This window comes from Humulus lupulus, chromosome 2, assembly GCF_963169125.1.
Source record: "Humulus lupulus chromosome 2, drHumLupu1.1, whole genome shotgun sequence".
Classification (NCBI taxonomy): Eukaryota; Viridiplantae; Streptophyta; class Magnoliopsida; order Rosales; family Cannabaceae; genus Humulus; species Humulus lupulus.
In genome coordinates, this window is record NC_084794.1 from 161,654,427 (window position 1) to 161,680,901 (window position 26,475).

Here is a 26,475-nt window from a genome sequence, read left to right on the forward strand (position 1 = left end):
GAGAGTGTCCAAGGGGAAGGGTATGGACTGGAGATGCATGTCGGGGCCCATTGGAGGGGTCAGGAATGTCCCTCCGGGTCCGTCCTCCGTGACGATAGTCCGAGCGGTGTATAGAGCGTTCAGACCCTCGAGGCCTACACGTCCAGGTCCCGGACCCTGATATGGTCCGGGCCTGTGGTAAACGAAGCGAGACAAAGGTAAACGGACCCGGATCACCTCACCCCCGGTTGAAGGGGCAAGCTTCCAGGACCCTGAAGCTGCCTCATTCCACGTGGGCGTTGTCCCCACTTTTCACCTGCAGAAAAGGTCACCTCGGGATTGCACGCCGATGTGTCAGGCTTGCGCAGCCAAGTACTCTGACTGGTCTTGTCTCCTGAATCTGCCTCGTGACTCGAAGTGGCCAGACCAAAAGCGTCGTTTTGTCGGGCGAGATGTAGCCCTAAGGTCAACCTGTTGGGCCTTAGCTAGCTTGGAATTTATGTATTTTGTACCTTTTGTATTGGGCCTCCACTAGAAAGGCCACATATATTCATTTCTCCGATGGGCCTGGGTCGGACCCGGTCCAGACCCGGTGTTCCCCTAAGCCTATAAATATAAGCTACAGAACACTGTAAAAAGGGTCTCCTTTCACCAAAAAAGACAGTAACCCTGTCAAAATATAGAGAGAAAACTCCATTGTAAAAGGTTCTTCAAGCTCTAATAATATAGACTCGTGGACTAAGGCTAGTTAACGCCCCAACCACGTAAAAACCCCGTGTTAATCTTCTGCTTTCATTATAATTATCAGTAAATATTTGTTATTAATAGAGTTGTCGAAAATCTCGGTTAACAACAAGTCTTTATTGTTAAATGGTTTTTGGATAAAGACTTTAATTCATATCGGTCCATGTCATATATAATCATATTATATAAAGCACCTTTATCGAGATGTATTTCCACATCAATAATCCGAATCTAGATTATTTGTATCATTATGATACTCAATAAACCGTACTTACAACTCCAATTAAAGAATTCCGTAACTTTAATTTGTTGTTGTTGACTATTTTTATTCATTCATGTGATCTTAATTCTCTTGTACTAATACAAGATCACATCCTCAATAATGAATATGGAATTTTTCTGATATTTACAAAATTATTCAAACAATAATTTAACAATCTAAATATGACAATAATAATAAACCATTGTATTTATTTACTCACAGAAAAAACAAATGTCTTTACATGCTTTTAAGACACACTCCTAACAAAAGATACTTTGGAGCACCACCAACAACAGTAAAACGAGCCCCTGGTATGCTCAAAGTTTCAGCCACCTCAATCCAATTAATGTCATCCCCATGAGCCCACTGATGATACTCATCATCCTCTTATTCATATGTCGGCATGTTGTAGAAAACAGCAATAGTGTCTACACCTACAGGATCTTTGACACCTCTCACAAACACTTCTGTATTTTTCATCTCAACATAATTCGCATAAAACTCTAAAACCACCGAAAAATTGGCGTGACATACATCTCCGCAGCAAACATAGCCCAACCCCTTCGTTGAATTTCTGCACGAATCTCTTCATAAGTAGCAATTTCACATGGTTCTTCAGTATACTCAAAACCTCGCTCACTTATCAACCTTCGCTTACGTATCCTTTTATACCGATCAAAAGAAACCTTACTCACAAATTTTGTAGCATCATATTCTGGGGGTTGTTCAGGTTCCCTAGAGGAAGATGTTCTACTGGTGTACCTAGCGGATGATGCTCTAGAAGGATTTCTTTTAGGTCCCATAATATCCTACTAAAAATTTGACCGCACCTACCCTATATTGTCAATATTCCCCAAACTTTGCAATATACTAATAATAATCCCAAACAGTTCAAAATAACACCACAATGCTTCTCAAACAACACAATAATCCCAAAACTATAATTGTAACACCCTGGATAGCCAAGACCACTACACTGTGTATTTATAAAGGTGCAGAACTTGCTAATCAAGTCTTTTAGTTAAAAATGTGTCACTGAAACCATTAATGTGCTAGGGTTAAAAGGTTTTGGTCTCAAAAGATACATTCCGTATAACTAAACATTTTTACACATGGGATCCCAAAAGAAACAACGATTAAAAGTCAGGTTACAAAATTTCTAGAGTACAAACAACCACTAGCCACTCTAAGGGAAAAACAGACGTTTGTGGTTCTCCCATTCCTGTCTCTTCCTCAACCGTGGCGGTCGAGCAGCTGATCATGTACATTTTGCCTTCAGAGCTCTCCGATTCAGGGTTGATCAAGCTTGCCCTTGCCTTTACCTGCACCACGTAGCACCCGTGAGTCAAGGCCCAGCAAGAAAACATAACATTATAGAACAAACAATGATAACAGCTAGATAACCCTTTAAGCATGTTCATACACTTAACATACCACATTAATCACATAGCACGTAGATACAACCAAAGATTCAACCAATCGACACTCAGCTATTCAGCATGACAAATCCACCAATCAATGATAACAATCAAATCACATGATAATCAGGGTCGACACCTTAGGTCGCACCCTCTGTTTACCCCACTGACTCCGGCCCGTTTAAACCGAGCTCAGTGCATAATAAGCTGTCCTCAACTACCAGTGGCCGAGCCGCGCCTTGTGCGCTAATGTAAACTCTGGCACTCTTAGGCCGTTTGTTTATTATTTGCATGGCATAATACCATCCTCTATAAAGCATATCGAACAAGTCATCGATCCTTGGTAGAGGGTACTTTGAGAACACCGTCTTTCCCTGCAGCTGATCGAACAAGTCATCGATCCTTGGTAGAGGGTACTTATTCTTAATGGTCAACTTGTTTAATTCCCTGTAGTCTATACACATCCTCAGAGTCCCGTCCTTCTTCTTAATAAACAAAACTGGAGCGCCCCATGGAGAGTAGCTAGGCCTGATGAATCCCAAATCCAGAAGTTCCTGTAGTTGTATCTTCAGTTCCTTCAACTCTGCTAGTGCCATCCTACATGGTGCCCTTGATACTGGTTTTGTGCCCAGTGCTAACTCGATAACAAACTGAATTTCCCTGGGCGGCGGCAATCCTAGTAGCTTCTCAAGGAACACATCCAAAAACTCACAAACCACCCTGGTCTCTCCCAACCCCACTAGCAAAACCCTGGTAGTATCCACCACACTAGCCAGAAAACCTATACATCCACCCTGTAGCAAGTTTCTAGCTCTCAATGCTGATATCATGGGTACATGGGGTCCACATACCGTACCCACGAAGACAAAAGGATCCTCGCCCTCAGGCTCAAAAGTCACCATCTTCTTCCTGTAGTCAATAGTAGCCCCATACATAACCAGCTAATCCATCCCTAAGATCATGTCAAAATCCTCCATGTCTAACTCAATCAGATCTACCAAAAGCTCCCTACTATCAACCATCACTGACAGTGCCCTAATCCACCTCCTAGAAACTACCAGTTCCCCTGTAGGCAATAAAGTCTCAAACCCTGCAGTCTGATACTCACTAGGTCTACACAATCTATCAATCACTTTACTAGAAACAAAGGAATGTGTAGCACCAGAGTCCATCAATAGAGTAAAAGGAGAGCTAGCGCTAGAAAGCTAACCTGTCACTACCGAGGGACTAGCCTCGGCCTCTGCCTGTGTCAAGGTGAACACTCGAGCTGGAGTCAAGCTGTCCACCTTTCCTGCTTCCCCTTTCTTCACTGTTGGGCAGTCCTTCTTGAGGTGCCCCACTATTCCACACACATAGCAAGCCTTGGCCCGACATTCGCCCTGATGGTGTCTTCTACACCTCAGGCACTCTGGATAACTCTGCCACGCCTCACCGCCGCCCTGATGACCACCCTGACTACCCCGACCCCTCTTGTCAGGACCAGCAGAGGTCAAAGTGTCAGGAGTCTTCCTTTTCACATCACTGGGGCCTCTGCCCCTACCTGACCTAGAATAAGGAGGCACCACTTTGCGAACCTCGCGCCTCGCTGCACTTTCCTTCCAAATCTTGTTCTCCGCTTCCTCAGCGGTAAGATCCTTCTCAACGGCTTGGGCATAGTTCCCTCAGGTACCGTTGTGATCCTAACATCCTGGGCTATCATAGCATTAAGCCCCCTGATGAATCTGTCTTGCTTGGATGCATCTGTAGGCACAAGGTCTGGTGCAAATTTCGCAAGTCTATCAAATTTTAGGGCATACTCAGTAACTGTCATGTTGCCCTGCACCAAACCCACAAACTCATTAACTTTTGCTGCCCTGATGGAAACATTGTAGTATTTTTTACTGAACAAATCTTTAAATCCTTCCCAACTCAAAGCAGTGACGTCCCTGGTCAGTGATGCCACTTCCCACCAGATGCAGGCATCCCCTCTCAACATATATGTGGCACAGGCCACTCTGTCATATCCTTCTATCCTCATGAAATCCAGGATAGTAGTAATCATAGTCATCCACTATTTGTCCTTTAGTGGATCAGGTCCTCCCTCAAAAGTTGGGGGATGTTGCTTTCGAAACCGCTCATACAATGGCTCCCACCTGTTCCCAACCTTTGATGGCTGAATAACTGGTGCCACTACAGGTGGCACAATAGGTGCAGCACTCCCTGCTGGAGCCTGCTGTCGTAGCAGACGAACTATTCATCTTGGCTCCGTAATCGCGTTTGCATATCTGCCATAATTTGCTGCCAGTTCTCAGGGACTGGCGGAGGAATCTGGCCTTGGTCATCACCTCTGGCCCCAAACCTAGTGTCGGCTAGTCGCGTAGATTTTCTTGGACGCATAGCTATCCAAGTCAATCTGCAATCAACGACTCGGCAATCAGACCATGATGACAGGGTAAAAGCTTCTCCAAAATCCACCAAAAGAGCATAACCAATCACAAACAATCAAGATATAGGCATTTATCCACATGCACCGGCATTGCTAATAAGCATGCCCCAATATCACCACACATCAGTTAAGATACAACCATCCATCCATACACAACATGCAACTAATCATTCAGATATTCATTCACATGCACAACAATGCTAATAAGCAGGCCTTAATATTATCATGCAGCAGTTAAGGCCCAAGCCCTATCAGTATCTCATGCTTCCTATAAATCCAACAGATAACAACAATCATAATTCTTTCCAAGCATACAAGCATATAAGCACATATAAACATTACCAAACCTTGAATCGAGCTTGTCTCTAGCAGCGAATGTACATGTCCATCCGGTCTTCAGGAACCCTTAAACCTAGGACGCTCTGATACCAAGTTGTAACGCCCTGGATAGCCAAGACCGCTACATTGTGTATTTATAAATGTGCAGAACTTGCTAATCAAGTCTTTTAGTTAAAAAAGTGTCACTGAAACCATTAATGTGCTAGGGTTAAAAGGTTTTGGTCTCAAAAGATACATTCTGTATAACTAAACTTTTTACACATGGGATCCCAAAAGAAACAGCGTTTAAAAGTCAATTTACAAAATTTCTAGAGTACAAACAACCACTAACCACTCTAAGGGCAAAATATACGTTTGTTGTTCTCCTGTTCCTGTCTCTTCCTCAACCCTGGCGGTCGAGCAGCTAATCATGTACATTCTGCCTTCAGAGCTCTCTGATTCAGGGCTAATCAAGCTTGCCCTTGCCTTTACCTGCACCACGTAGCACCCGTGAGCCAAGGCCCAGCAAGAAAACATAACATTATAGAACAAACAATGATAACAGCTAGATAACCCTTTAAGCATGTTCATACACTTAACATACCACATTAATCACATAGCACATAGATACAACCAAAGATTCAACCAATCAACACTCAGCTATTCAGCATGACAAATCCACCAATCAATGATAACAATCAAATCACATGATAATCAGGGTCGACACCTTAGGTCGCACCCTCTGTTTACCCCACTGGCTCTGGCCTGCTTAAACCAAGCTCAGTGCATAATAAGTTGTCCTCAGCTACCAGTAGCCGAGCCGCGCTCTGTGCACTAATGTAAAATCTGACACTCTTAGGCTGTTTGTTTATTATTTGCATGTCATAATACCATCCTCTATAAAGCGTACAAAATAGGGAACCCTTAGTCCCATTATAAATCCACAATCAGAAGCAGTTTTCTTACCTTTAGTTTCCAAATGTACTGGTTACGCGAGATGCCTCTTGAGCACGATCCGTTTACCGAGCCCCTAGCTTATACCTAGTCACAACCAAGATAAGGGATACCATTAATAATTGTAAAAAGGGCTTCTAAATAAGGTTCTAGTCTCTGGAATGTTGAATTACACTAAACGGATAGCATAATTAGCTTTCTCTTCTCAGAGCCTAGGTTAAAATCATATAAAACATGTAAATGGTGATCAAACATTCACAAGCATCAACCGAGCTCAGTGCATAATAAGTTGTCCTCAGCTACCAGTGGTCGAGCCGCGCTCTGTGCACTAATGTAAACTTCGACACTCTTAGGTCGTTTGTTTATTATTTTCATGGCATAATACCATCATCTATAAAGCATACAAAATAGGGAACCCTTAATCCCATTATAAATCCACAACCAGAAGCAGTTTTCTTACCTTTAGTTTCCAAATGTACTGGTTACGCGAGATGCCTCTTGAGCACGATCCGTTTACCAAGCCCCTAGCTTATACCTAGTCACAACCAAGATAAGGGATACCATTAATAATTGTAAAAATGGCTTCTAAATAAGGTTCTAGTCTCCGGAACGTTGAATTCCACCAAACGGATAACATAATTAGCATTTTCTTCTCAGAGCCTAGGTTAAAATCATATAAAAAAATGTGAATGGTGATCAAACATTCACAAGCATTAAGCATAAGATAAATAATTCACAATAGTAGAAAGAAACTCAAAAAAACTGCATTAAGAAATCAAAAGCTTCAAGAAGAATCCACTAACACCCTAAAAACAAGATTAGTTCAAGACAAACATAATGGAATCCATCAAATTAAATATAAACATAAACTCAAGAATAAAGAGAATAAAGAAGAGATCCAAGAAATAAAACTCTCAGATCTTCAATGTTCTTTCCAAGGTCTCTAGTAATCTCTGAAATTCACCAATGACATTTCCTAATTAACTCTTAACAAACATTTAAATAGAAACCCTAAAAACTAATTTTCAAAATAAATGACGATTTCGCCCTTCTGATGGCCACGAAAAAGTTACACGCGCTGCGGCCCTAGTGTTTAAGCATTGCAGCCCTCCTCTCTAAGTTTGCGCAATTCTGGTCTCGGGTTCCAGCAAGCGCCACGGCATTTCAAACATGCGCCGCGGCCCTTGAAATTCCAGAAAATAGGCTCTCTGTTTTTCCCTTACGCCACAGCTCTTCATTTGAGCGTCGTAGCCCTTTACATTAACCTCAAAACTTACTTCCAAGGCTCCAAAATGAACAAGTCTCTCCGCATATGAATCCTCAACTGTCTTCTTGTCAACTTTTAGCATAAATTTCCCAATTGCTATGATTTTTCATTCATTTCCTCAACTCCATGCTTCCTCATTCTATTTCCTGTAATCATACCAAAACAAGTGTAATACCGCACAATATTCCACCAAATCGACTCAAACTTACCCTAAACACAGGTTAAAAACTATACTAAAAACCGACTCATCATGTATGTATAAAAGATTTACCACAGATGACATAAAGTAGGGAAATATATGTGTTAGAAATGAAAAGAATAGGAGAAAACTTAAACTATATATAGGCATTGATATTTTAATATAGAAGCTAGAGATATTTGTACATTTAACATGTCAACAAGTTCTCTTGAACTTATAACAAGATTTATGCAAGAGAAATTTTAGATTAGTTTTTATAAGTTAGTTCTTTTAAATATGTGACATTTAGCAGAAGTCATAAAAAGTCCTATAATTCTCCATAAGTGGTATTTTTAATATAAAAAATGAAGACAATTAAAACAAACGTGAAACATAACAATTATAATCTCAATAAATATTTAATATTTTATTTAGATTTTGTACAGTAATATTAATATTCAAATGGTTTAGAAGAAGATTGAAAAGAGGATGTTAAATATATAAATTTAGGAAATTTAAACAATATAATAGCTTGAGGGCACTATAATTTTTTCTATTTTTTTAATAAGAAATAAAACCTTATAAGATAGCCTCATAGATACTATATTTTTAATATGATACTATCTGCATCTTCAAAAATTCCTTGTTTCATTACCTTCTTTCGAGTAGAAAATTAATATATCTATACAGTGTGTATGTATGTATACTCTGATTCAAACTAAATTCCTTTAGTAATTTAACCCAAATCTGCACAGCTACAATGCATAAACAAATCATATATCGACTCCCTATATTGTTTGCACACCATTTACCAATCTAGCAAAAGAGTATGGAAATGTTTTCTCCTTTGTAAAACATCATGGACATTGAGATGCCCCAAAAATACTCCAACATTAGAAGGTGATAGCATACCCATAAAAAGAGACATATTGAAGCCACAGAAGCATATACCAAATTCCCAAAAAAAAAATGCATATTTAACAACAAGAAAGTAGAAAGAATTTTTTTTTTCCAAATACCTTGGTATTTGATAGGAATTTCCTGGTCAAGAAAGTATCAACAGCAAGTATAGCAACAGTAAGGAAATAGAGATGAGGAAATTGAGCTGGTATTGAATATCCAGGGCGTTTGACAGCCCTGTTCTCTCCCACAAAAAAGGTTACAACCTTACACCAAGTACTGGACAACCCCACCAGAGACCCACCATACAGACTTTATATTAGTACTAACTAGACTACTGTGGACCAGCCAAATACAAACCCAACCCAAATAACAACTTACATCATAATCAGTTTTATTCTCCTACTGCTGCCTTACCGTACCCTTTCCTGTTCTTCCTAGCATACACGTAGGTCAGTGGAGGCCTATCAGTATTGCTTTGACATCTTTTGCATAGCATCTATCACAATTGAAGATAGTGTTGAACGGACGTTTTGTGCCTAAGTGGCATTTTTCACATGCCATATACCAAAATTGTTGGTCAAAATTCTTTAATGACAATGTTGCTTTGATCCAGAACTTCTCTTGCTGTAAAATAACAATTGATTAGTTCCATTATAGTTTCAGCAACTATAATAGTTATAATAAAAGGTATATAAAAATGAGTACCTTGTGAGCTAGATCTTTGATGATAATGAGTGGTGTAAATTTCTCATTTGCAGGCATTTTCATAGTTGATGAACATGGAAGACTAAGTTCTTCAGTTGCACACCTTTGTAAGTAAGTACTGTTTTCATCTCGCCTGCAATAAACAAGTGATTTTGTTGTGAAGTTATTGTACTGTTTACATTAATACAAATGTTTATTAAGTTCTGCAATATGAAAAGTACCATTGTTACAGTGAAATTGTTTGGGGTACAGCTGGATTGACCAGAATACGACTGACACCTTTTGTACATAATGATGTATCTACATATAGAAAATATTTTGAGTGAATATAGTGTGTATATGCAATAAAGAGTTACCAATAAAGTTTGGAACTTACTGCAATATGAAACAACCCTCAAATTTTTAGCAGCTATAACAGGCTGCGTTGCTATCATACTTGCAATTTATTGACTTCACTATCAAATTGTTCATTCCAAACAGTTAGAAGTAGTTGCACCTTTCTGCACATGAATATTAATTTGTTAAAAGAAGAAATATCAAGAAAAAACAAGAGAAAATAAATAAAAAAAATATATGTTACTTACTCCGCAGTAATTAAAGTGATTTCTTGAACACAATTTGCACCAGAGGATGTTTGTATAAATTTTTTTGGGCGAATATTGAGTGCTAATGCAATGATATCTGCAAAAATCATCATAATAATGTTGAAAATGAATTTAGATACTAAGTTTAGATAATATTTGAAATGTTGTTTGCTCACCAACTTCTGAGGTTCGATTCTTGTGCTGATCTAAAGCGTTGAAAGGGACAAAAGAAAAGTGAAATGGATCTTCAGGCACATTTATTGCTTCATCTTCTATCACTTCTTTAATGTGAGTTTTTTCATTGAGTATCCATTGATATTTATTTTCAATTATTCGATACTGAGGTAAGACAGAGTTCACAATTGCATCTGAAATGTTGTAGGTCTTATACACAATCAAAGTGTTTTCCAGACGTTCTATATTATCATCAAAGATTGTTGATTGAATTGTTGTTCCCTGTAAATAATAATAATAATATTAATAATCAAAATAGAATAAAACTTGATTGGTAAATTAACTTTGCACAAACAAAATGTAAAGCCTTTTTTTGCAACTTTTCTATGACTGTTAATAATAAGTTTATGACTTTTAATTATTAATTATATTAATGACTGTAAATTATATATATATATATATCATATTAGTTCAATGTTAGAGACGAATGAAAAAAGTTATCTAAGAAAGTAAAATATATAAATTCGCATATTCATAAATAATTAAATTTATTCATATGCTAAGATTAAGTTATACTTAATTATAAATAGTAAAATCAACACCAATATTGAGTGTATCAAAAAAAATCAACACCAATGTACAATTTTCATAGTGCTTATAGAAAAGGCCTGTCAGTAAGGCACATTTCAATTATTAGATAGTTATACCCAAAATTAAAGTGTGTCATAATAAATATAAACATATAATTATATCAAAAGCTCAAGTGTGTCACACTTAAAGTGAATGTATATAATTAATTAACAATGACTCTTATATATCTATATACTATATATATTTGATTTATTACTATATGTGAATTTAAGCTTTTATTGCAATACAATACAAAACAAGCACCGGTAATAAAAATATAAAATAAACTTTAATTAAATTATCTAAGTACTCAATTTTAATAACAACTAAATAAAAGGTATGTCATAAGAAAATTAAATTAAATTTTAAAGTCTTACACAGTAAAGGTATATATATAACCAATTTATATCACCTCTATATATATTTTAAAAATATATATAAAATCTTCGTACAATCTACGAATAATAAAAGCTTTAAATAAAATACCTGTGTATCGACCAATATTAAGTGTTGAAATCTAGAAGGGTTACGTCGTGAAGTTCTTGGTAAACGCTTATCCGCAACTACTACTTTCGCTTCCCAATTTCGAGTTCGAGGAAAGATTTCTCTAATATATTTCAGTTGATTTTCCATTTTGGACCTGTAATGAAGAAGGTGGATAACGTAAAAGAAGACAATATTCAAAATTTAATAAGACAACAATGAAATAAATATTGAATACTATTGTGAAAATATGATAAGCAAAGTGAATAAACAATAGATGAATAGTGCATTAAACAAATAAATACTGATAATTGAAAATGCTTAAAAAAATATAATCATGTAAAAGCAATTATAAGAATATGGAATGTTTTATTTTTGAAGCTTACATGAAAGAGTTATTATTATAAGCTTCAAAGTTCTCTAGTATGATGAGCTACTCAATTGTAATATCTCATGGTATACAATGTTTCTTGTGTAACTAAAGTCAGATATATCATGAAGGGTTGGTCGTATAAGTATTTTGATAGAATTTGCTGTTTTTGCTCTAGATAGAGCAACATATAGTTGAGCATGTGAAAATACAGGTTCGGGTAGGTATAAACCAACATAATCTAAACTTTGACCTTGAGCTTTATTTATAATCATAGCAACACTTATGCTGGAAACTGAGTTCTTTTAAAAGGGAATGGATTACTTTGAGTTTCAATAGGTATGAATGGAATTCTGGGTAAGAAAACTCGTTTCCCATAATGTTGCTCACTAACTATTTCTGTATCGATCAATTTTGAGCTAAATCGTCGACAAAGCAATTGTGTACCATTACACAAGCCTTCAGAAGGATTAATATTTCGAAGGTGACTGGACAATTTTCTTTTACCAATAGTTGAGGTGGAAATCCACTTGGGGTGAAACTATGTAGAAAGTCTTCATTAACACGTTCTTCATTAGAATCAATAATGTCATCATAGCTATAATATGTAATATCATCACCAGGAAAGTTTTGTATGAGCAAATTATTTATTTCATCGGCATATTCACTTTTTGGTGTTAATATTGCTCGATGTGTCAACATATATGTGTTTTCTAAATTTGGGAAAACTGTAGTTATTAGATTTTGTAATGATAAAGGATCACCTTCATATGGAATAATCATTGACATAGGAATTTTGATATTGTCAGCATCATTTATCGGTTCTTCACCATTACCAATATGCAATAGGAAGTCACAAAATTGAGGATCTAATCTTGCTCGCATGTTCTCTGTCAAGTGAATTTTATGAAATAATGGCCATAAATATGATTTCACTAAACTTGCATCAATAATCTCCTATTTTGTTGCTTTCTGCACAACAGGTAACACTTGGCAAAAATCACCACCCAATACAATGACTTTGCCACCAAATGGTTCAGTAGACTCATTATTATCTTTAAGCAGTTCATCCAATGCTTCTATTGATCGTCGATGAGAGCTTCATCCCAAAGTATCAATCTTGTTTGTTGGAGTAGTTTTCCTAACCCAGATTGCTTACTAACTGCACATGTAATGTCATTTTCACAACTAAGGGGTATTTTGAATCTTGAGTGTACAGAACGACCACCAGGTAATAAAGACGCAGCAACTCCTGAAGATGCAGTAGCAAGAGCAATCAAACCTTTTGACCTAACTGTAGCTAGAACAGCTTTGTATAAATATGTTTTACCACTTCCCCAAGTCCATCAACGAAGAAAGTTCCACATTCTACATGGAATACTTTATTCACGATTATTTCATATGCTTGTTTTTGTTCGAAGTTAAGAAAATTTATGGATGATAAATCTGTTTTTGAAACAGCAATTTCTAATTCTTCATTTTTTTCTTTTGTTGACCTATCTTCTTTAGTTAGCAAAAATTGATAATTAACGAAATGATAATCATTAATATTTTTGCCCATTGATTCAAGTACTATAAAAAGATGTTCTAATACTTTTGCTCTAACATTATTTGGAGGTAGTTGTAAACAATGAAAATCTTCCGACATGTTGCATTCAAAATTTTCCCACAATTCTCTAGGATTGGTAAGTCTGTAGTAAACCAATATAGAAGCTAACAATCTTCGCAAAGCATAAGGCATTTGATATACACTGGCTTCCTCTAAACATTGCTCTATGTTGTTATCTGGTTCTAAAAGTCCATTTAACAAAGCAGCTTCACGAAATGTTGTCACATGAACATTCTTGAAAGTTTTCAAATCATCAAAAGAAGTCACTCCTTTAATATGATTTAAAAGCAAGCGTAGATAATATCATTCTCCTTCAGTTTGATATGCAGACACTACCCTGCCAATCACATGACTTGTCTTTCTGATACTCCACATTTTGTTTGTTGGTCCCTGTTAAGAGTTAAAAGTCTGTTAGTTAGTTGGTGTGTTAGTTTTAGTGAGCTGTTAATCAGCTGTTATAAAGAGGTGTAACTAACTTCAGTTACTGAGCTATTTTGAGCTTGAGCTATATAAGGCTCACTCTTTTTTTCTGTACTCAATTAATTCAGTTTAATACAATTCTCTTATTTTTTCCTCTGCTTCTTTAGTTTTCTGTCTTGTAATATGGTACCAGAGCCCCGATCACGCCTTCTTTGCGTTTTCTCTGATTGTTGATCACGGTTGCTGTTGGTAATGGCTCGTGGTGGAGCTCACACTCGAAACACAGCAAATCAAGGAGTTGGATCCGAAACTGCAAACATGTTCTCTGTTCTTGAACCTCATGATCGTCCACCTGGTGATGATCCTCGCAGCCCTTACTACATTTCTAATGGAGATCACTCTGTTGTTAGCCTTGTTCCAAAGATCTTGACTGGCTGCGAAAATTACAGCTCTTGGAGGCGATCGATGGTAGTTGCTCTTGCTGCAAGAAACAAGATTAAGTTCGTTGATGGTCGATTACCTGCTCCTGAAGGTGATGATGACGCTTATGATGTCTGGTTTAGGTGCAACAGTTTGGTGATCTCATGGATTCTGCATGCCATTTCTAGTGAAATTGCAGACAGTGTGATGTATCTTGACAATGCGGCTAGGATTTGGTCTGAACTTCAGGAAAGATATCATCAAAAGAATGCACCTAGGGTGTTCGAGGCTAAGCGATCAATGCAAGCTTTGGTTCAGGGATCAAATTCTGTCACTACATACTTCACTCGGCGGAAGTCTCTTTGGGATTTGATTCAAGAATTCAGACCACAACCTGTTTGTACTTGTGGTGCAATGAAGATTATTCAAGAATATCGGGATGAGGATCGGGTTCTTGAGTTCTTAATTGGTCTCAATGAGTCATACAGCAATGCAAGATCTCAGATCTTGATGCAAGATTCCTTTCCCAACATTAACAAGGCTTTTGCTTCAGTGGTACAAGAAGAAAGACAGAGAGGAATCACCACTACTCACATCGAAAATGACAAGCCTGCTGCTCCATCATCATCATCTAGCTCCGGTCAATTTGTGGGGAGTGTTCAGCCACACAAGCCAAGAACAGTGTGTAATCATTGTGGAATCACAGGTCATATCATGGCTAAGTGCTACAGGCTTCATGGTTATCCACCAGGACACAAGTTGCATGGCAAATTTCCCCATAGAAATGCTCCAGGACCTGCCAAACCTGCTGCAAATTTCTCTGGTGCACAAGAAGATGGTGGAACAAATGCCATTGGTCCGAATGTTGAGCAAGATCTCATAGCTACTTTTGCTCAGTGCCAGAGGCTCATGAATATGCTGTCTCAGAAAAGTGGTGAACACCTCAATTCTGTTCATGTTACTCAGCCATCAGTATCACAATTTTCTGGTAAAACTCTTTCTACAGCCTCATTTTCTTGGATTCTTGACACTGGTGCTACTCACCATGTGTGTCACAACTTGTCCTTATTTCAAAACACTTATTCAGATTCCACAATTTCTTGTGTTAATTTACCTAATGGCAATTCTGTTAAAGTTTCTTGTCTTGGAACAGTTGTGCTCTCTTCAACTCTTATTCTCAACAATGTTTTATATGTTCCAGATTTTCACCTTAACCTCCTTTCTGTTACATCTTTACTTGAATCAGCTGCTTGTGTATTCACTTTTCATAATGATCACTGTGTAATTCAGGACACTTTGAAGAACCAGCTGATTGGGATGGCTGAAAGGCGTGGAAAATTATTTTACTTGACATTACCTGTTGAGAAAATTAGTCCACATGCTTTCTCTTTGTTTTCAGATTCCACAATAAATAGTGATACTGTTTGGCATTATAGATTGGGACATCCCTCTTGTATCAAACTTCATTCCTTGAATAAAGAATTGCAATTTCAACATCACTCTTCTCCAAATTTCCACTGTTCTGTTTGTCATTATGCAAAACAAAGAAAATTGCCTTTTGTTTCCAATCATAACATTGCTAAAGAATGTTTTGATCTTATTCACATTGATATATGGGGACCATTTAATACACTAACCATTGGGGGTCATAAGTATTTTCTTACCATTGTTGATGATCATTCTAGATACACTTGGGTGCATTTTATCAAAAGCAAAGCTGAAGCACAAACTGCCATTCCAAATTTTATTCAACTCATCAAAACACAGTACCAAAAGACCATTAAAGCTGTTAGATCAGATAATGCCAAAGAATTGCAATTTGTAGATTTGTTTAGCTCTCTTGGCATATTTCATTATCATTCTTGTATCCATAGACCCCAACAAAATTCTGTTGTTGAAAGGAAACATCAACATCTCTTAAATGTAGCTAGAGCCCTCTTATTCCAGTCTTATATTCCTTTAGTTTACTGGGATGAATGTGTTGCTACTGCTGCCTACTTAATCAACAGAACACCAACACCAAATTTACAAAATGTCTCTCCATTTCAGGTTCTCAAATCTAAGCCACCAAATTATACTCATCTAAGAGCTTTTGGATGTCTTGCCTATGCCTCCACTTTATCTAACAATAGATCCAAATTTTCTCCTAGAGCTGTACCATGCATTTTTCTAGGATACCCGACTGGCATGAAAGCCTATAAGCTGTTAGATATTAATTCAAACAGAGTTTTTTGTTCCAGAGATGTCCATTTTCATGAAACAATTTTTCCATTTCGTTCTAATGACTCTCTTTCAGATGAGTACCAAAATTTTTTCTCTAAGTCTGTAACTGATTTTTCAACATCTGGGCTTCAGTATAACGACCAATCAGCCCCTGTTTCTTCTTCACAGACCAGACCTGTTAGAGCTTCTCATAAGCCTTCATATTTACAAGATTATCACTGTTATCTTGCTAAAACTAACTCTTCTGATGTGTCTCAGGTTCCCTCATCTGTTACTCATCACTCTATTTCTCAAGTTCTTGATTACAGCAGGTTATCTCCTCATTTTCGAGCAGCTATTCTGTCCATCTCCAGTCACTATGAACCAGAATTTTTCAGTCAAGCACAAGGCATACCAGAGTGGGATAATGCCATGAATAATGAGATTGATGCTCTTGAGAAGAATAATACATGGAGAGTGGTTTCTTTGCCTGCTAACCAACATGTTATTGGCTGTCGATGGGTCTATAAGATCAAGTACAATGCAGATGGCTCTGTGGAACGGTTTAAAGCCAGACTTGTGGCTAAAGGTTATAATCAACAAGAAGGTATAGATTATACAGATACCTTTGCTCCGGTTACAAAATTAGTCACAGTAAAGCTTGTTCTTGCACTTGCAGCTCTCCATGGTTGGCATCTTCATCAACTTGATGTCAACAATGCCTTTTTACATGGAGATCTCCATGAAGATGTGTATATGACTCTACCTCCTGGGTATAGTCCTAAGGGGGAGCTTCCACCAAATGCAGTATGCAAACTTAAAAAATCTCTATATGGGTTGAAGCAGGCATCAAGACAATGGTTTGCAAAATTTTCTAGCGCCTTGATTGAGGAGGGTTTTCATCATTCAGCCACAGATCACTCACTGTTTATGAGACAAGTTGGAGACATTTTCATCATCCTTCTCATTTATGTTGATGATGTAATTTTGGCTAGTAACAATCTTGCTGAGTTGGAGGCACTCAAGGTTAAGTTGAACAACAAGTTTCAGCTTAAAGATCTAGGAAAACTAAAATACTTCCTAGGATTGGAAGTGGCTAGATCTCCTAAGGGAATTTTCATTTCACAAAGGCCTTATGCTTTGCAATTGCTTGAAGATCTTGGTCATTTAGGGTGCAAACCAGTCACTACCCCTATGGAAGCTAACCTAAAGCTAAGTCAAGACGAAGAAGACAAGTTGGCAGATCCCAAACTTTATAGAAGAATAGTTGGGAAGCTGCAATATCTCACCATCACAAGGCCAGATTTGTCATTTTCTGTGAACAAATTGAGTCAGTTTTTAGTCACTCCCAAGGTTAGACACTTGAAAGCAGCACAAAGGGTACTCCAATATGTGAAGTATTGTCCAGGACAGGGACTGTTTTTCCCTGCAACATCAGAAATACAGCTAAGAGCCTACACTGATGCCGACTGGGCAGCTTGTCCAGATACCAGAAGATCAACTACTGGTTTTTGCATTTTTCTTGGAGACTCCTTGATATCATGGAAAAGTAAGAAGCAACAAGTTGTATCTAGATCATCTGCTGAAGCAGAATACAGGGCCATGGCAAATACTACCTGTGAGCTTGTATGGTTACTGTCAGTTCTTAAGGAGCTAAATATTGAACATAAGAATCCAGCTTTGTTATATTGTGACAACAAGGCAGCACAATACATAGCAGCCAACCCTGTGTTTCATGAAAGAACCAAACATATAGAGATTGATTGCCACTTGGTTCGGGAAAAGATTCAACAAGGGGTGATCAAAACTAGCCATGTCTCTTCCAAAGATCAACTAGCTGATGTGTTCACTAAAGCCCTATTTCCTACTCAGTTCAATGGCTTCAAAGACAAGATGGGATTAATAAGCATTAGCTCTCCATCTTGAGGGGGAGTGTTAAGAGTTAAAAGTCTGTTAGTTAGTTGGTGTGTTAGTTTTAGTGAGCTGTTAATCAGCTGTCATAAAGAGGTGTAACTAACTTCAGTTACTGAGCTATTTTGAGCTTGAGCTATATAAGGCTCACTCTTTTTTTCTGTACTCAATTAATTCAGTTTAATACAATTCTCTCATTTTTTTCCCTGCTTCTTTAGTTTTCTGTCTTGTAATAGTCCCAAACAAAATATTCAGGAAATTCTTTATAGAGAAGGGTTCGCGCATGGTCATTACAACAATTTAATTTGAAAAACTCAGTTAACATGGATCTTGAGGATAAATCAGAATCTACTATGTGCGACAGATTTTAGGACTCATTGAAAGTGATCATTTGATTACCCTCCAGGTGTTATTGTAAAGAGCATACTGATGGATAAATTTCATTCAAAGTGAAGGCATATATCCTCCACATGGCTTCAGGAGCAGATATCCATCTTGGAGATTGGAAGTTATCAATTTTATTAATTATATTCTCTTCATTTGTAATTTAAAACTAATTCGATCATGACCTTTTTATATTTATATATATATATATTTATTTATTTGTACAACAAATACATGATAGCTTTAATACTGGAACAGATTTCAATATTCATATGACAATCAAATTTTGCCGAAAGAAAGGGATTTTATGGAACAACCCAACGATTGTCTAATGTCACACCTCTGATTTTAATTTATCATCACGACGTCTGTATTTAGGATATGAGTCTTCTCCTTGAGTTGTGATTGAGCAATAACTTTTTGGATAATGGTTTCTACAATTGCCTCTTTTTGTCATGCAAGCATTCTTCACATGTAAGACACCACATGAACCATGTATAATGTGTTTAAGAACCATTGCATATAGGTGGCAGTTTTTAGTTTTGTCAGGAATTTCTCCCATTTCAAAATTATTAGGAAGTGAGTAGCGGAAGTTCTCTTTTTTGAAATTCCATGACATATACATATGCAACCACTTCTCCAAATATTTTTCTTTTAAACAAATCAACTTTCAACTCTTCTAATTTCGCTTTAAAGATCCGGACAACTAAGTCATGCCTATTATGGGCTTCGTCATTTGATTCTAGCATCTCTTTGATCTCCACCCAATTAGGATTGCAAGTCATGGTGAGGAATATATCTGGTTTTCCAAATCATTCAACTAATGTTATCGCATCCATATATTTTTTCCTCATATCTTTAGGTCCTCCAATAAATGATGTTGGTAAAATAATTCACTGGCCAATTTGAGAGCCTCGAGTTTAACATCTTTTCCTCATATCTCTAGGTCCTCCAATGAATGATGCTGGTAAAATAATTCGCCAGCCGATTTGAGAGCCTCGAGTTTCACCATGTTGAATGCTGTCAATAATACCTTGATATAGTTCAGCTCGAATTGCTTTTTGGTTTTGACGAAAATAGTCCAACCGAGATGTCTCAAGCTTTACATACATGTCAACAACATATTGTTGTAACAGTCTTCCAGCTTGTAATAATATCGATTTTTGAGGTCTATTTGTAATTTGTAACAATAATATTCTCAACAAGAAGCAAAATTATTTCTCTTTTTTGTAGATGCTGGAAAACCACACCAATAAATTATAACCTTGAAAAAGGTATATAAAACATAGCTAATTCGAGTAATGTTATGTACCTAAGTTTTCTATTGAAAAGGTTTGCAACAAAATCTGTCATATCAAAAGTAACTAAGTTCTCATCAACTATTTCAGACGGAGTTGTCAAATTGCATATTTTCTTAATTCAACGACGCCAACCACTTTCACCATGGGAAACTATAAGGGATATTGCAAAGGATCGTAACAGCCAAAATAATATTCAACCTTGTGTGAGTGTCCTGAGTAGCTCTGGATAATAATATCTCGACCTTTTCAATCTTCAGAGGAATTATCTTCAATCCACATTGCAGCAACTTCAGATTCTGATGGAGCATTATAAACTCTTTGATCTAGTTCAAGGTCTGATCGAATGATAATTTTTACAACTATCTACATCATATTGTTGTTGAAGGTTTCGAAGAAAAGCAACAATATGGATTAGTTTTTAGTATTTCAATTATTTTTGTCAAGATAGATAAATCCATTTTTGTTGAAGTAGGCCATCGATGTTGTAGTTCATGTTCTATATTATAAAAGTATAGTTGTAAATAAGAAGGTTGTTTATTTGTTAGTAGCAAATCGTTTATAAAGTGATACACTTTCCCTTGAACTCTAAATGTATATATGCCTTTATTTCTTTTGCATAAATTTTGATCATACTTCACACCAAGAGATGTGAAGGCAAAGCTATTGCTATATGTTCGAATATATTTTCTAAATTGTAATGATTCAACATTTGTAGATGTGAAAAGAGTATATAATTATTCTGGGATGTTGTTCGATACTAATGATATACGACCATTAGCACAACAAAATACTTTAGATTCATGAGAAATTCGATGAGCATGACAAAATTTGCAAGGCAATTTTTCCGGTAAAATATTTGGTTCACATGGAATGTCTTCCAGCATAAACCTTGTAGGTTTTAGCTTTTGCGATACGTGTGGTTGTATGTTTAATGAATTGGTATAAACCTGTGATTCGGTTGAGGAAGATCCTAAAATAAATACGAAAGTGTTAGGAGTGTTGACCATAGAGCTCGTGCCTCCGAATAATTCGGGTCGGACCGAGCCGAGCCGGGCCCATATTCAATTCGTGTCGAGCCAGGCCGGTCCATATTTGAAAGAGTAAGTCCAGCACGGCCCATGGGCTCAACCCATGTCGTGTCATGTCGGGCTCAAGTCAAGCTGGCTCACTTTCCTTATTCGGGTCAGCCCACTTTTCTTATTGCCAAAAAATGTTAGGATGGGGAATTGAACCCTAGACTCACCACCAATCCAAATACATTTCTTTGTTTAAATTACAGTTTTAGATATTTTTATATACTTTTTAACAATACTTTACACAAAATTATATCAAAGATAATTATTAGAATTTGAACACTTACTAATAAATACTAAAAAATTTAACTCACAATTCTTAAAATAAATTAATATAATTATAAAAATATAAATATTGAGAAAAATAATAAACTTGTATTATCATTTTAATTTATAGATAATTGACAAATAAAAAAATATTATCATTATTAATGTCAAAATATCGGACTTTTATCGTGTCGTGCTTTCGGGCTAGTTTGTTTATGCTTTCGTGTTGTGCCTTCGGGTTTGTCGTGCCGCGCCGTGCTCAGGCCCATATCGTGTTGTGCTGTGCCAATTTCTAATTCGTGTCGTGCCTGACCCAAGCCCATATTTTTTCGTGCAGTATCGTGCTCGTGCCTCCCGGGCTCATGTCGATTTCATGCCATGCTGGAAAGTTCGGCCCGTATTTACAACTCTAGTTGACCATGAGTAACCTTAGATTGCTAAGTCCATTACCAACTTCAGAAGAAGTGAAGGAGAGAATGTTATTTTGGTTAATCTCAATTGATATGTCTGAGGGATCCACATAAATCTGCGAATGACTTGAAGAAGATCCTAAAAGAAAATAGTACAGCAGTTACAATGATGTTAATCATTGATCATTTATAGCTTAAAATTACTAAACTCCTTACCAGCTTCGCAAGAAATGGAGGAGCTCGTGTTCAAGCCTATATTTTGAACTGATAATTATTAAATCATAATTATCAATTAATATAGAGGTATAAAATATCTTAATATGCTTAAGAATACAAACAAGTATTATTTTATACCTGTAGGTTTGATAGATCTCTTTTTTTTTTGCATATGTATCTCTTCTTTTTTTCAGTTGTTCTTTTCTTTCTTCAGATAAATTTGCATACCAACTTCTTTTCTTTGCAAAAGGAGTTGCAGTTTTGTTATCCATGCTTTGTTGTGATCTAATGCATAAACTATCACTAAAGACGTTGAGCATGTAAAGAAAAGTCAACTAATTATACATAGTAAACAAAGTGACCATATAAAAAAAAAGAAGCATATGATTTAAATAGCATATAAAGTAAAATAGTAAAAAAATGTATAGTTTACACAAGTATACATGATGGATATACATAAAAATATAGAATAAACAAGCTATATAAATGAATGAATTAGTAAAAAAAATACCTTGAAATATAGTAGACTCAGATCTTGTAAAACCTCAGAGAAAGTGTTAATGCTGCAAATTTAAAATTATTAATGTTTAAAATTGTTATAAAATAATATGAAATGTAGATATTTGACAAACAAAAAACAATTGTCATAAGATGTGGAATGAAAATAGACAACTTTATATAAACAACACACTCAAAATTAACATATATAACAAATAAAATAATTAATACAGATCATGTGTAGATTTACAGAGATATTTAGTAATGATTTATATACAAGTTTCTGATTGCATATTCAAACTTTGTAAACTATGTGAAGTTATAAATATATATATATAAATATATATATCATATGCCCCCAACGCTAGGTCAAATTATTTAAAGTACAATTGTCTAATTCAGCAACCTTGGGTGTGTCTTGTCATTATATACCAGTTTCAGCTCTAACTATATAATCCACCTAACAGCTTCTCTCATTTTGTACCAATTCAATCAATATATATAATATTAATATTTATGTAATTAATTTGAGAAAATGATTTGAAACTATCATTGACCAAAGCAAAGAAAACACTTATTTTTCAGTGTAGATTATAAAGGTTGGAACACCCTAAGAAGTCTTGCAATTTCTGCTACAGAAATTATCATTAATTTTGAAGACACTGGTAAGCCTGTTGAAAATGGAGAGCTTTGGGTAACTCTCTAATCCCAGTTCTGTGTAACCCAAGATTTGTTAAATGTTGTTGCATAGGCTATAAAGTTTTTGGCAGGTACATTATTTTCTAGCTTAAAAACATATTTACAAAGTATATAATAATAGAGATGCATCATTATAATGTTGTGTTACTGGTATTTGACTTGCTACATTTATGGTCCTCGAAATGCTAAAGTATTCATTACTTGTTATGTTCATTAGTTTTCAATTTGCCAATAATGGTTATTTAAATTAACTGTCTGCAACTTTTTTCTTAGAGACCAAACAATATCAGCTAATATCTCATAGAATATTGGTGGATTGAACTTCAATTCCCGCTAAACTGGGATAGATGGGTGAGCAGAAGGAAAGGTTCAGAATTCTAATAGTCTCTGATTTTTTTATTCAAATTTTAGTGGTGTGGAGAATCACATTTATTATCCCTCACAATGTCTAATAAAGCTTGGCCACAAGGTCAGAGAATATAGTCACGTATAGTTGGCATATGAAAGCATTATATTTCTATTTATTTTATTACTTGTAATTACTTATATAAAAGGAAATTATGCTGTATTAATGATTATATTTTGTTCATGTTCATGGACTTGTATTTTTTTTTTGGTCGTTGAAGGTGGTGTGGTAATGATGCCTATGGGAACCGGTCTGGAGTTAGATATATGACAGGAGGGCTGAAAGTTTTCTATATACCATGGACACCCTTTGTGATGCAGAATACATTACCAACCTTCTATGGAACTCTTACTATTATAAGGACTATACTTATAAGAGAAAAGATATCATTGGTACATGCCCATCAAGCATTCCCAACTCTTTGTCATGAAGCTTTGATGCATGCACACACAATGGGGTATAAGGCCGTGTTTACTGATCACTCATTCTATGATCTTTCGGATGTTGGTAGCTAAGTCAACAAATTATACATAGTAAACAAATTGACTATATCAAACAAATAATAAGCATATGAATTACATATGGAAGAGCATGTAAAATAAAAAGGTTAAAAAAAAGTATTATTTACCATTCACATAAGCATACATGATGGAGATAAATAAAAATATAGAATAAACAAATTATATAAATTTATGAATTAGTTTAAAAAAAATACCTTTAAATATAGAAAACTCAGATCTTGTAAAACCTCAGAGAAAGTCCTGATGCTTCAAATTTGAAAGTATTAGTGTTTAAAATTGTTATAGAATAATATGAAATGTAGATATTTGACAAAAAAAAATTGTCATAAGATGTGAAATGAAAACAGACTTATAATCCGCCTAACAACTTCTCTGATTTTATACCATTTCAATCAATATATTGGCCAAAGCAAAAAAAAATTTATTGAAAACAATATAAAGGAGAGAAAAAACTAACATTAAGTATTCAGAGGTGCTTAAACACTAAATATGCAAACTATTAGAACACTGTAATAAAGGCTGTATTGTGAGAACTAACCCAGTGCTCTGTAAATCTTAATTTTGAAGTTGGCAACATGAAAGAAAAGAAAAAACCCATTTCATTAATATATATTTGTTTAACCGACTTGCAATTTTTTGACAGCTGTTTTCCTATAAATGAACCAACAAAAAAAGAGTCAGACATATTGGTAAAGGTTGTGGTTAGGTTGTTGTCATAAAATTTTTGTTTTTGAATTTTTTAAACATAAAATTGGAAATAAATTTTATAAAAAATAAAAATATGTTTGTTAATTATTTTTATTTTTATTTTTTTTTAAATAAAAAATAATAAAAACGTTTGATAACTTTTAATTTTATATTTTGTGTAACAAGATGATGATTTGAAAATAAGTTAAAAAAAAAAATTGGATTAAAAAATTTTGAAAATGAAAAAATTTTGTTTTTAAAATTTAATAAAGTTTAATTACAATTTTAAAAAATAATAAATAAAAACAAATTACCAAATACATTTTATATTTAATTGTCAAATTTGTAATTAATTAAATAAAAAAAAATTTAAGGGTTACCAAACGCAACAAAGAATAATTTTTTTATTCCTTTTTCTTTTCGCAATAGCTTACCCAGCAGTCTAGTAGATTTTTTAAACTAGTCGTATACTTGTCTAATGAACTTCTCCAAACCAGTAACAAATATGGGTCCAGATTCCTCTGCTTTTCAAAGAAGATACATTGTAGGGAATTATATTATTATTTTCATTCCCATAATGTGAGTAAAAAAACTTACCATTGGTCCAAAGATGGTTGAAATTCCACAGCTCTGTAATTTGTTTTTGTCTTCTCTTGAGCTCTCTTTTCTTTGTATCAATGGCCACACAATAGGGAAACGTAAATCTGAAATAAAAGCTGAAAGCCAAATCTGAAATACAGATTAAAGAAAAGGAAGAAACCAGGCAGTCAAATAGCAAAACATTTTTCATACATTTTATGTAGAGAATTATATTTTTATTTTCATTCTCATAATATGAGTAGAAAAAACTTACCATTGGTCCAAAGATGGTTGAAGTTCCAGAGCTCCATAATTTGCTTCTCTCTTCTCGGGTGCTGTCTTTTCTTTGTATCAATAGACACACAATCAGCAAAAGTAGATCTGCAATGAAAGCAGAAAGCTAAATCTGAAATGGAGATTAGGGAAGAGGAAGAAGAAAGACAGAGAAAATGCTTTGAAGTGGAATCTATTTTTCGTGGGTCAAAATGATAGTTGAAAGCCAAATCTGAAATGGAGATTAGAGAAGAGGAAGAAGAAAGACAGAGAAAATGCTTTGAGCCACGAAACGGAGAAGAGAAGGATAAGTTGCGCACTATTTTTCGTGGGTCAAAATGAAAGTTGAAAGCCAAATCTGAAAGGGTGATTAGAGAAGAGGAAGAAGAAAGATTGAGAAAATGCTTTGAAATGGAGATCTATTTTTCATGGGTTTATAAGTTGCAAGATAAGGGAAGAATTGGCAAGAAAAAGTTGCAGTGTTTGGGTGCAAAACAAAAATGGTAATGGTATCAGCAACAGAATAACGATGAATAATGATTATTTTGTTTGGAATTTATATTATTTTGACCAAAATATATTTATTTTTATAAATAATTTTTAATTAAATTATTATTATATTTTAATATTAATTTTTATTATATACTAAATTATCATTTTTATTCTAAATCATTTTATTTTTATTAAATTATCCTTATAAACAAAAATATTTTGAAAAAAAAAAATACAATAAAATATCATTAATACTTAAAAATTGTACTTAGTTGAAAGATAATTTTTATTTTATTAAAAAGTTCATGAAATCTAATTTTATTTTAAATCTTAGTAAGATATATATATATAAATATAAATATACAGGGGAATTCTCCTATAGGACTTCATTTTATGCCCTACCGGTAAAGCTCTCAGTGTTTACAATCCGTGAACAGTTTTCGGCGCGATTTTTTTTTATGACCGTGTAAATTGTAGCTATCAACATGTTTGAACCTAGTTTTCGGTACTGTAAACTATTCGGAATTTTCTGAAAATTTGCACGATGCTCTACATAGCTACAATATACACGGTCATAAAAAAAAGTCGCGCCGAAAACTGTTCACGGGTCGAGAAACACTGAGAGTCCTACCGGTAGGGCTTAAAGTGAAGTCCCTATAGAAAAATTGTCCTAGATATATATATATCAATTTCAATAATTTGAAATTGATGTT

At 35.2% G+C, this 26,475-nt stretch overlaps 1 long non-coding RNA gene across 6 annotated transcripts; it reads right to left on the reverse strand.

Annotated features, from left to right (window-relative positions):
- Positions 1-21,069: 21,069 nt before the first annotated feature.
- LOC133818666 (uncharacterized) lies at positions 21,070-25,784 on the reverse strand. Of its 6 annotated transcripts, XR_009886017.1 has the most exons (7): positions 25,272-25,784; positions 25,016-25,147; positions 23,926-23,971; positions 22,119-22,170; positions 21,746-21,910; positions 21,608-21,655; positions 21,070-21,530 (listed from the first exon to the last, which is right to left on the reverse strand). It is a non-coding gene; the product is annotated as an uncharacterized LOC133818666 (long non-coding RNA). The 6 variants fall into 6 exon arrangements; XR_009886019.1 differs by having other exon boundaries at positions 21,070-21,643; XR_009886016.1 differs by having other exon boundaries at positions 21,608-21,910.
- Positions 25,785-26,475: the final 691 nt, after the last annotated feature.